Below are 12,722 nucleotides of genomic sequence, written 5' to 3' on the forward strand. Positions count from 1 at the left end.
GCCCACTTTTATATCTATTTAAAGCCTGTCATTTCTACCAACATCATTAATGACAAGATTTGGGACAAAATGTTTTGCACCTTGGTTTTTTGTTCATTTTATAGTTACAGCTGGCAGAAGGAGGTTTGTTTTTTGCTTTGCAAAGGAAGCTTCTAGGAGAATGACAAGCCTTTGTTCTTCCTAGGGTGCTCAGAGAATTGGCACTTCCAGAATCCAAGTCCTTAGGAGGCCATTCAGACCCAAGACTGTTAAGAAAATTGATTATAAATTCCATTAAGCAAGCTGAAATGAACCGAAGCTGGCACCATTGATTGCCAGCCCTGCTTGCCTCGAACCAACAGGCACAAAAGCCTGAGAGATCCAGGCAGTGGCTTTGAGAAAAAACCCTTTCTGAAAAGTTCAGCAACATAGCTGAGCAGCCCCAACACAGAAACCCAGGGCCAAGCCTGAGATTTGGTCCCTGCATCTACAATACGTCTATGATAGTCACGCAGTATCAGGAAGCCTGGCTGTGGCAAAGCCTCCACCCAAACCCATTAATCCCTCCCCAGATTAACAAAACACCTTGCAAACTCTCTAGCAAGAGCCAGAAATAAAGGGTAGCAAAAGCAAACCCACCACCCATATCTTCAGTAGTGAGTCTGGCACTGTGATGAAGATGGGGCACTGAACGGCACAAAGTGACTTCAGCAAACGCCCCAAACTCCTGCCATGGACCCCATGCCACGGAGAGGTTGTCCCTCCTTGCCACAGGTCCTGGCTGACCACAAGCTGTGCCTATAACTCCTGGAGAGCTTTCCTGGAAAGCACTGTATCCCCACCAGCATCCAACATGCATCCCTAGCACGGTAAGGAGACACCTCTGGGTGTTTTTATCAGTCTGCGTACAATGGGTCAATCTCTTCTGTGAGCTGATGCTGGGAACATCAGCAACCCCGCCACATTTACAGCAGTGTATCCATCTGTAGTCCAGAACGATAAAATGATTTGGGTTGGAAGGGACCTTAGAGACCATCCAGTTCCCACCCCGCTGCCATGGGCAGGGACACCTTCCACTAGGCCAGGTTGCTCCAAGCCCCGTCCAACCTGTCCTTGAACACTTCCAGGGGATACGGCACCCACAGCTGCTCTGGGCAAGTTGTGTTGGTGTCTCGTCACCCTCACAGTAAAGAATTTCTTCCTAATATCCAATCTAAAGCTACCCTCTTTCAGTTTAAAGCAATACCCCAAATCCCTCCACCAGGCTTTGCTGCCCACTGTGTCAAGTCTTGCCTACACACCTACTGAGAGACCACTTTTGATTCAAAAAGCTACAGTTGAAAGTGCCAGCCTCGCTTCAGGGATAGGAAACTGAGGCATAACGTTTCCTCCAGCAGCCTCATCTCAGGAACTACAAGCAGATCTCTCACATTTGACCTCATCGTCCCCGCCACAGAACCACAGGCACCTCTCAGCCCAGCAAGGCACGTGCTTACAGCTGCTGGGGGAGCTGAACAGCAGCTCATTTCGGTTGCCTTTGCACAAGGACAGCTGAATTCTCCCTGTTTTCATTGCTCATGCTGCGGCAGGATCTAGTTCTAACCCAAGTGCCTGGACAACACCATCTTACCAGGTGAGATGTGATGAACCAGCACGCCTCTATTTTAAGGTGCTGCTGTGCAACTGCTGGAGGTGTTTCTCCAAATCTTCAGCGGTGTGAACACAGTGTCAGGGAGAAGGTGGAGACAGCCACCCCATCAGAGTGCAGTCACGGGTTTAGTTGTGCAATGGGAACAATGCTCACATTTTCAACTTGAGTCATCATAGATACATGGAGAAAGCAGCCTTCCCATCCCATCCCATCCCATCCCATCCCATCCCATCCCATCCCATCCCATCCCATCCCATCCCATCCCATCCCGCCCCGCCTGGGATGTGGAGGAGAGCTTGGGATGGGAGTGCTGACGATTTCTCAAGTGTGAAAGAACTGAGTGCCCAGTAACATGCAAACCTCCATCACCTCTCAGTGTCACTGGTGCCAGATGACAGCACCTTCAACCACCTCTATCTGGCCACCTAGAGACCACACACCCCCCCCCAAACCAATTGATTTGCAAGTGCAAATCTTAGCAGCCAGTTTAGAGGTGGCTGCTCCCGTCCCCATTCCAGCGGCTCCGTTTGTCTTCCTACCCACCTCACCAACCTGCACACCCAGGCGCGCAGCTGAACTCACGGAGGGGAAAGGTATGTGCCCCACCAGCCCTGCCATGAGAAGACACATTGTGCTGAGCTCCCTCCTGGCTGGGAGTTATTTGTCTTCTGGCGTTTGGGAGGGTTATTAACACAGAAGCAAAACTAAGCAGACAATAAACCCACAGTGCTAGAGCAGAAGCACATGTTGTTTCAGGAAACTTAAAAATCCTGTCAACAGGGACTTCAGCCCAGTTAAGCGGGGTTGTATTTATTTTTAATACTAATTCTTCTATGAAATCTGCAGTGATTGGAAGCTGCAGAGACAGGAAAGTTAAAAAAGGGGATACTGAACCTGGGAGCCCAGGCAGGGACCTCCACTGTTTTTCCTACCCTCATCAAAATAATCCTAAAAACAAGAAAAAGCTTGTCTCCCCAGCAGCCTGTCCTTTCATTTGTGGGAGGGATCCACAAACCCTTTGGCAGACCTGGTACAGCAAAGGAGAAAGCCCTATATGCTGACCTGCCTCTGATAACTAAGTAAAACTACATTTATGGGATTAGCTCAGCTAATCCCTGGTAAATGCAGTTTTATTGCACCATGTTTGGATTCAGAAACCAGCCAAGCATAAAAGCCAGGACAAAAAGCAGAGGTGTGGATATTCTGATCCCAACAGGGAGAGGCTGTGAGGGCAGGTGATGGTAAACACTAAAATCCAGCAATCAACTAAAAATTGAGCCTAGGGGATAATTTATGGTAGATGAAAGTAGTTGAGGGAAGGTTTCAGGGTTGCTGCCTTTACACTTGGCTGTGCATTTAATGCTCAGCTCTGTGACAGCCTCATAAAGCAAGAGAAATGGGACTGAGGACTTTATTTGAGCTTGTATTGGACCCAAAGCCTACCAGAAATACATTCAGATGGGGCTGCTTCACATAACAAGATGCTTCCCCACCTCTTCATGGCAAACTTCAATGTGAAAACCCAGCAATGCTCAGTACCCTCAGTGCAGCACTGCTGCTACTGAGAATGAATTTAATAACTTGGCTGATGGACCAGACACCCCAGGGATGTCTCCAGTCCCCTTCTACGTGCTCCAACACCTCCTGCTCTCTGCCGTACCCCAACCCGTGCTTTCCCTGTAAGGAAACCCACAGCAAGGGATGCTCCTTCCCCATCTCAACCCCAAGGCTCTCAAAATGGAAAGAGCGTGCCACTATCCAGCACGCCTGCAGCCACATGAAGAATGCAAATCCATTCTGCAGGCATGGCTGGATGTGTTTCAAACCCCATGAGACCTCACCCCAGACAGTGCTTTCCTTTCAGGCCTGCAGCAACTGATTCTGTTGCTTTAACGTGATTTGACATGATTGGTTTTTTTTCCCAGGTACACTGTCTGTCTTTTCCTCTCTCTTTCTGGTTTTTGATCACTGCAAAGCTGTCAGCCCCATCCCGCTCTGCGGCAGGGGCTGGCCCAGCTCTCTGGAGAGGGCAGAACTCTGCAATATCTGGGTGTCTTTCATAAGAGGGAGAGCTACGAGATGCTCATTTCTTCCCTTTCATTACAAGAGGGGGGTCAGCCTCTGCACCCATCTTTCTCATAGGGCCAGCTCTTCATGGGGACTAGGTATTTCCACAGCACTTTGCACAGGGGTGCCGCAAATCACAGCTAAGTCCCCAAAAAACTCCAGACCCTAGAGATTTTGATGCAAAATAGGGTGCTGAACAGCTGGAGAGACCCTGTGATACTCTGCTGTTGCAGCTGCAGAGGTGCAGGGTTACACACAGCACCCCAAGATTTATGACCTGTACGGCTTGAGATTTACTTTGAAGACAAACAACTCTCCTGGCTCCCATCCCCTTTGCCACGTCCCTTCTCAGCAGCAACAGCCTAGTGAGCTCAGACTCAGCGTGCCAGATGGAGGACCTTCAGGCGAGCAAGCATGGTTGGATTTAATGTGCTGAACAATCCCATAGAAATCCTGAGCCCAGATCCTACATCTGCTCTGGTAGCCCCACGGCACCTGCAGCCAGCCTCCGCGGGGTTCCCTGCGTGTAGGGAATCCCAGCACAACACCAATGCCAAGGGTGGTGGGAGCAAACAGGGCTCGGCTGGGGAAATCAAGCTATTCCTGTAAAAAAAACACCTCGGGAACATATTATGGTAGCCTTGGGGCAGATTTAAATGACACTTGGGGCCACCAGTCAGCATCAAGGCCATAAAACAGGGCTGTGTTGCTGTTCTCTGGCAGAGGCTGCATATCAGTGCTGTGACACAGGTGACGGGCTGGGCTCGGATAAGCCTGAAACAGCCCTGTGCTCTGCACCCGGCTTTATGGTAGCATGCCACCGACCCTCCAAACTACACCTGCAGTGCCAGCGGCCAGCCAGCACCTGAGCCACCACCACCGCCTGCGTTTTCCTGCTCTATGTATACGTTTTCTAGTCCACTGCAGCAGGGTAGAAAAGTCCCAGGAACTCCAGGTCTGGCATCCTTCCAGCGTGCCGGGAGACCCGTCATGAAGGGAGGGCGATGGAGTTGCTGTGGATGCCGAGTGTGGCAGGATCCTTGATGCAAGCTACAGCGTGCTATCTTTAGAAGTAACACATGCTATGCTCAATTCCTTCTGCTCTATTTCCTATATGAAACCCTTCACGGTGCACGCTCACAGGGGCGCAGAGGGAGGAGGGGGTTCTCCATATCTCACAGCTAGTGCTAACAAGACTAGTCAATGAGCACCAAGCAGGCTGCCATTTAAGCTATGACACCATAACACATCTCCTCCTGCTGAGGACTTTGTTGTCACTTTAGCAAAAGCGACAGGACCATGTCATTCACTCCAGTGGGGCATGGAACAGAGTCGCCTTCTGCACAGCCACCCTCACCACCCATGGCCGGCTCCAGGGGCAGGAAGGCTGGTGCAAGCCCTGGTGCAAAAAGTATATAGGATCCATCCTCAAATTTGAAGTCCAGCATCCAGACTCATCCAAGACTAGGAGACAGCGACTTCCATTCTTCTATATACTCACAAATGTCAATCTTTTAGTAGCACCTATGCAAACACCCCCTATAGAAGTCTATAAGGCTAGTAGGTCTCTGCATGAAAGAAGTACCCAGGAAATCGTATCATCTGCTTGGGGTGGGTGCTGTTTAAGTGAGGTCCTTCCAGGTTTCTCCATCCTTGGCAGGGATGAATTTCAACACCCTTGGGCTGGGGTCCAACCTCTGCTTCCTGGCGGAGTGTTTTCACTGTTAGATTCAGCTATAAATGGGACAAAAGGGTATTGCCTGCCTTGCAGAGTCTGCAGGAAAAGTGCTGATGGTTTTTGTGGGATTTGGGTGTGATCTCAGCCTTTTACCTCATGGTCCTCCTGAGACTTAGTCATACAGTGCCCTGGTTTGCAAACCCCAAAGAGGTCAATGCAATGGAGAAGCTCTGAGCTCAGACCAGCCAAGACAGCTTCACCATTTCCTCTAGATTTCAGGTGCTTCCACGTTTTATGGGAATCTGTCCCCAAAACCCATGTCAGGAGAAAACGGCAAGCATTTGCACCAGCTGGGAAGGGGAACAGGAGAAAAATTGCCCTCTGGGGGACAAATGAAACCCTAGTACAGCCCTGAAAAAGAAACAGGAGTGAAGAGACACCCAGACTGCCCCTTCCTGCGGGCTCCTGTCTCTGAAAGTCTTCTCAGTCTGCCTCCACCTCTGGGGGTTACAATCCAGCCAAACCATGTGAAGACGCAAGAAAAATGCTTGGCAAGGAGTCAGAGGCTGCTCTTCTGGACTGCCAAACCTCATCAGAGCTGCCTGTGGGCAAAGCAGGGCTCTGCCACCTCCATGCAGCATTGCACACAGCCACCCACCAGCTCCACCACAGCTCCAGGTCAGCAGGAAAATAAGCTGCCGGCCAAGGTGATACACACAGCTGGCTGCCGATGGACTCAAGGCAGGATTTTTAACATCAAGACCATTCTCTCTATTAAAAAAACTAAATAGAGAGATGGGTCATTTATTGTCTTCAGTGAATTTAACCACAATCAATACTGCACTGGTGTGTGATTTATCAGAGGGGTGACAAGGCTGTCACCCGTAATAACCTCGCCTGTTGTGTGCTGACAGTCACCCAAGGCGGGAGCGAGTGTGCAGCCCCTGCTCAGGCAGGGCTGGTGGACGCAAGGCTGACTGGCGAGACAGCTCAGATGACTTCTGGGCCATTGCATCAGCAGAGGGGATGCAATCAGGAGCTTATTGCAGTGAGAGCTGCTCAGCAGAGTTTAAATTCCTCTTCTGCAAGATGTTGCTCAGTGTGAGGTGCCAGCCTCTGTCTACTCCACAGGAGTTAAGCAAGGGGGAAAAGGGAATCCTGCACATGGATCCAAACTGCCCCAGTCTGGGGAGGCAGCGGCACCCATCCTCAGTCCTGGCAAAGAGGGAATTTATCTCCTCTACTCCCCAAAGTTCTGCACATAGGGGTGCTTAGTGGTTGTCCTGCTCAGAGGGCATCTGGAGCACAACTCCAATACACCCCATCTCCCACTGAACCCTGGGGGGATGAGGAAAAGCACAAGGCTCCTTGCAGATATTTATTTTGCCTTCCTAAGAGGAACAAAAACAAAAAAGCCCCAGCAGTCTCCCACAGCAAGCAGCCCAGCAGACCCGCTGGCCAGGCAAGCAATTAACACATTGTCAAGGAAGCAGGAGCACAGCCCTAATGACTTCAACTATAAAGCAGCCTCTGGCTTCTTCCCTTTTGTTATGGAGCCAAAGGAAAACAGAGGAAGGAGTTGCTTGCCCTGTTGGCCAAAGGTCCAATTCAACTTGATTGCATCAACACAAAGCAGCCCTACACACCGCAGCACCAAGCTGAAATGGATGCAAGGTGGCCGTGGCCAGGCAGCCAGGGGCTAGGAGCAAGATGAGGAGCTCTCCTCTGCCTCTGCTTTGCCAGGGGACATCGGAAAAGGCCACTTTGTCATCTAAAACTGTTCAGCTATGCCTCCAGCCAAGTGGGGTTGCCCTGACATTTCTTGCAGCTTCCTCCACCCACCACCAGAACTCCAAAGGGATAAAAACAAAGTCTAGAGGTAGAAGGAGAGGAACAATTCCTTGAGACATTTCTACTGAAAATTACTTCGGGAGTTCTGGCTTCAAATCGTTTCTGGCATTGAAGAAAGCAGACAGCAGACCTGTTCTCCTAGGAGACACCCAGCATTGGCTGAACCTCTTGTAGAAAGCATCTCAACCCACTTCGTTGCTGACCTTAATGCAACGGTCCTGCTCCAACTGATACGGAAACTCAGGCTGGGAATGGGATTTCAAACTGTGATTTTCAATCTCTGCAGGAATAAAGAGATTTTGCACAGCCTTGCAGTGCCTGGGCACCACTCACAGGCAATGTCAGGAGCAGGATGGGGGGAATGTTCACATCAGACTGTATGCTCTGACCCTCTGCGCATTGGCAATAAGAAAAATCAAAAAATTACAGAGCCCAAAGAGAAATGTTAAGCCCCTGAGACAGGGGAGGTCACAACCCAGGGCTGGCTTTTTAGATGCCACAGCAACGCATTTGGCTCCTTCTTCCCAGGAACACACTTGAACTTGACGAGGAAAAATTAAACAGGGGGGAGGGGGGTGCTTTGTTAAATATTCATATGAAAAAGCATTACTCTCCTTCATAAATAACAAAAATGTGTTCCTCCTCAATTAATATGCATCACTACTAATTTCTCTAATGAAGCCAAGCTCTATCCCAGGAACTGAACACTAATGCTTTCTGTCAGCAACATGCAGCAGCACTCTTGAGATTATAATTTGGTCTTTTTTTTTTTTCTGATTTTCCTCACAAGGTGGTAGTTCTCAGCTTGTGTCTGTCCTGAACAGCACAAGCTAAGGACCCAGAGCCACAATACCTAAGAAAGAGCATCATGCTAGAAATACAGCAGCAATCACACTGTGCCAGGCATGCTACCCACCCCTGGTGGGTGGGGTTTTTTTACTTTAACTAGAAGTATAAGCAATCCCTCTTGCTGGCCTATATTTGGACTAAGATATTTAAAGGCATGAAAATAGGAACACAGGGAAATCCCCCTGGGGGAGGCTGATATCAGAAAAGATTAAAGGGGAGGGGCAATATGTACCTCGTTATTTCCCATTTTGCCAGCCCACGGGTGGATGATTAGAGGATGATGATGCTGAAGTCCATACCCAGACACAGTGTAAAGCACCGCAAGGCAGAGCTGAGCTCCACCTTACACCACTCAAGACCCTTGCAGAGGGATCTTGGGCTACGTCTGGGGCAGCTGTGGGCCTATACCTGAATGCAGATGGATTATGGTTCAGCGGAGACTGCTTCATGCCTCACTACAGGTCCTTCAGGAAGATCCTTGACCAGTTTCTTTGCTTGAATCCTTGCTCTGCATCTTCCACATCAGGTAGCCTCCCCCAGAGTCCTTTCTGATTGCCTGGATCTGTGTTTTCACAAAAGGCCGGTACGCTGCACTCGCTACCTCCAGCGGCTCTCTGCCCCCACCACGTAACACAGCCACCACCACCGTCTCTCACCTCCCCAACTGCCGTATGTCACTGCCTGACTTCAATCACTGTCACTTGCAGCTTGTGCTAACAGGGCTGGCTGTGAACCATGGCAGCGGGATGCAGACACGTGTGAGCACCAAGCTGTCCCTCCTGCAGGGACAGTCACCTCCATGCAGTCAGAAAGGTAGCTCCTTCCAGAGCACCATCAAGATTCACCAGAGCTGGGCTGTCAAAGTCTTTATGCCCTGGAGATCACAGCTGCTCCACATAGGTTCATTGATGTCTCCTTAAACCACCCTGAAACCTCCATGAGTGCAACTTGCAGGGAAAAAGGCAGCATCTGTCCTGCTGGTCACAAATTCCCTTTGCTTTGGCTGCAGTGAGTTGACTTTGACAGACATCAAGCTGGTAGGCCATGCCCAACAGCACATCACCATGGATCACTGCTCTCCACATCCATAGCTGCTCTGTCCACCCTCTCCAGCAGCCCCCAAAACGGCTGAGATGTGATTTTAATGACACCTTGCTGGCCACCCTCTGTGTTCCACGGCAGGCATGAGGCAGAGATCCAAATGCCAGCACTAGCAGTTCTTCCAGAGGGGAAATCTGGGGTCTTTGTAGTCAAAGAGCAGATGACAGACCTTGTGCAGCCTGAAACCCATGAGCAGCTTCCAAAACTGCTGCGCTGGTAATATCCGCCTGCTCTCTCAACTCCAGACCCAGGGAAGAAAGCTGCAAAGATGGAGCAGACAGGAGTGCAGGAGCCAGACCCGCTCACAGCACCTTTGGAGATGAGTTTTTTTGAGTGAGATTCATCATTTAACCCCTCAAAATCAGGCTTGCACAGCCAAGAGTGAGGCATACATCTAATTCCTACTGACAGTTCATACTGCACAGTGCTTACACCACCACAGTGCCAGAGGTTGTACAAATAAATAAAAAATAGTCCCTGCTTTAAAACCTCCTTACACAGGTCCCATTTAGGAGGACCTGGAATTGATGGATCCCAATATTTCTTTCACCAGGCTGGCCAAAACCTTGTATCTGCTTGAGGAAACATGCGATATTACACAGTAGGAGAGCCAAGAGCAATACTTCTAATCCTGCATTAACAAACATGACTCACCCATTTATTTTCACTGGTATGTTCATGGTTATTTTAAGCTTTGTCTAAAGAATGCCAGCTACTGTATAATGACTGGAATGAAAGATGGCAGTGTTTTTATTTTGCTTTACAACTAAAGATTTATTTTTAGTTCCTTAAAAAAAAAGACAACTGAAAAGTGAAACTGGCCTGTAAATTATTTTAAACACTTTGGCACTGATTCCCTAAAGTAGATCTATGTGACCAAGTCCCACCTCCATGCCAGAGTCACCACTAAGGAAAACTGGTGGCCCAGGTGCCACCAGCCCTGGATCTGGCTCTGGGTTCCCCTGGGAGTCAGCCTGACTGCCAGGACATCCCAGGCAAACCCCCCCTCACAGATGAGGGTTTAAGAGATAAGACTTAGCTTTGCAGGATGTTTAATTCAAGCCCAGGCCCAAACAGCCCTACTGCATTTCCCCAACCTCTTCCCAGCACTTCAGCAGCGTAGAATTAATTCTTGGCATGCTGGATCCATCCTTGCAGCGCTCCCCATTGTGCTAGCTCGCAACCCCGCACATTCCCCACCCAAGGGCTGCCCTGCGCTGCCATGCAGGGTTACACTGTAAGCTCATTTCAGGCAGCCGTCTGCTTTGCGCCGTTTACCATCTGCTCCCACGGTGAGTGGGTGGGTGTTGTCTAGGGGTTACAGGCGGTGGGGAGGATGCGAGCCAGGACTCCGAGGCTCTGCTCCTATCGACAAATCAACAGAGGGGAGCATAAATATCCAGCACCCAAGGTTGCCCTCTCTGCCTCAGAAGTAGGGAAAGAAGGAAAATAACAGGCAACACCCATCCCAGCCCTGGAGAAACTTGTTGCTGAGTAGTCAGAGCCCAGGGTTCAAGGAGCTTGTTAGGAAAAGAACAGGAGTGAAAAATCAGCACTCCAAGCTTCCTTCTTGTCGAGATTCAAAGATGCTCATTTGACCCCTGGCACTGGGAGAAGGGCTGCCTGGGGTTCAGCTGAAGCCTGTAGGAAAGGACAAGCTGGGACTGCTGGCTGCTTCTCCCTCTGGTGCCAGACATGTGGCATGTTTCAAAATACCCTGGATACCCTGATAGGAGCTGGAAAAGCAGAGGTTAGGCTGTTCATATGGGCAATCACTTTAGTTTTGCACATACAAATTCCTCTTACGGCTTCCTTGATGCTGGCAAACACGGAGCTCCCAAGAGCCAAGGCTGGTTGCTCCGATCTGGCCACAACAGGGTTATCCCTAGGCCAAGATCTAAGGAAACCAAAGAGCAGCCTCCCCAAGAGCCGGCGTGCAGCTTGAGGTTATGGGTGTCCCTGGACACTCCACCATGCACCTCTGGTGATGGTTGGCAGATAGCATACACCAGGGAGAACATACATCTTCTCCCTCTATCACAGCAATTTCCAGGCCAGTGCACTGGTGTAAACTACAGTTCCTGTTTAGAAACTGCTGGAAAAAGGAAAAGCAGCATGTCTGGGACAAGAGAAGCTGAGCAAGGAAACAACTAGCCACACAACCATGTCAACCATTCCTTGTCCAGCCTCCCACAACCCTGAGTAAACACCCCCTCCCCCCCATCTCCTCCCATAGCTACATTTCTCCTTCCCACTTTGCCCATACTTATATCTGGAATAAATCCCCTTTGCCCTCCCCAGCAGACAGAAGGATGAGGATAGCTGTGACTGCTCATATGAAATGCACAACTGTTCACACAGGGTGCTCACGGCAGGGATGCTTCTCTCGTTTTTGCTTTCTGCTACATGTTTATGCCAGCTTTCCTGGCAAATCCACAATACGCTTCTGCCTCCAAGCAGACCAGAGCGTCCCTAAGAATTTTCCACCAGAAAGTCACTGTCAGGCTCCCAGAGCCACATACTTTTTCGCAGCTGTTTTCTGCCCTCTTGTGAAGCTCTGCAGAAATCCACAACTAGAGCTCTGCAAACCCACGCTCCCACGCTACCTCGATTCCCAGGCAGAGACACCAAGAGCTGGTGACTGTCCCCAACTTGCATCACTAAAGACTGCCTGAGCACAAATGAAGGGCTTTAAAAACCATCACCTCTCCAAAAAAAACCACACACATCACTACCAGTTCTGCAACAACCCCCACTGGGCTCAACCCTTTTTCATCCGGCAATTGATCACTTTTTAAAGCCCTGAGCCAATTCTCCCTTGCACTGCTGGCCTTGGCTGAGACAAAGCTCTCACTCTCTCTATGCAGCCTACGCCAGGGCTTCCCCAGCATCCCATGGGAGTAAAGGCTGTTCAGTCTATCGATTAGCCTGAGCATGTCTGTATGCTCTTCCTACAAACAGCTCCCCAGGTGCACCAGCCAGCATGTTACAGGGTTCATCCCTCCCTCCCCTTTTCATGACCTTGTTTTGGGTATTGCCTCCATGGAACACCATGAATTGGTGGCTTATCCCAGGGGATACGGCCAGGAAAGGGCAGGGATGCAGTAAGCAGCCTGGGGCTCAGCATGTTCCTCCCTGCTGAAGACGAAGTTATTTGTCCAGAAGGAGCAGGAACCTTTGGCTCTAATCGACTCTTGGTGCCAGTGTGAACTGTACCAGCATGGCCCAAATTTCCACTTCAATCCCATCTCCTGTTGGCTGCATGTAGGGACAGACGGGATGTGACTCATCCAGAAACAGAGACAGACCAGGGACAGACGGGGAGGTCTGCTGCCTTGCTGTGCACGCTGCCCTCCAAGCACATCCCCCTCCACCTGAAACCCCACCGCTTCGCCATCTGATCAACAAGTCATTTTCTTGTTCAGAGAAAATGGTACATCTTGCACCGACCCAGCCCAGGCAGATGGGTCCCTCTATAAACCCGTCACTGCAACTCCCTCTGTGCCTACAACCTGTAGTGCCTCTCCTTTGAAACAGTAACATTGA

Source organism: Falco peregrinus, chromosome 16, assembly GCF_023634155.1.
Source record: "Falco peregrinus isolate bFalPer1 chromosome 16, bFalPer1.pri, whole genome shotgun sequence".
Classification (NCBI taxonomy): domain Eukaryota; kingdom Metazoa; phylum Chordata; class Aves; order Falconiformes; family Falconidae; genus Falco; species Falco peregrinus.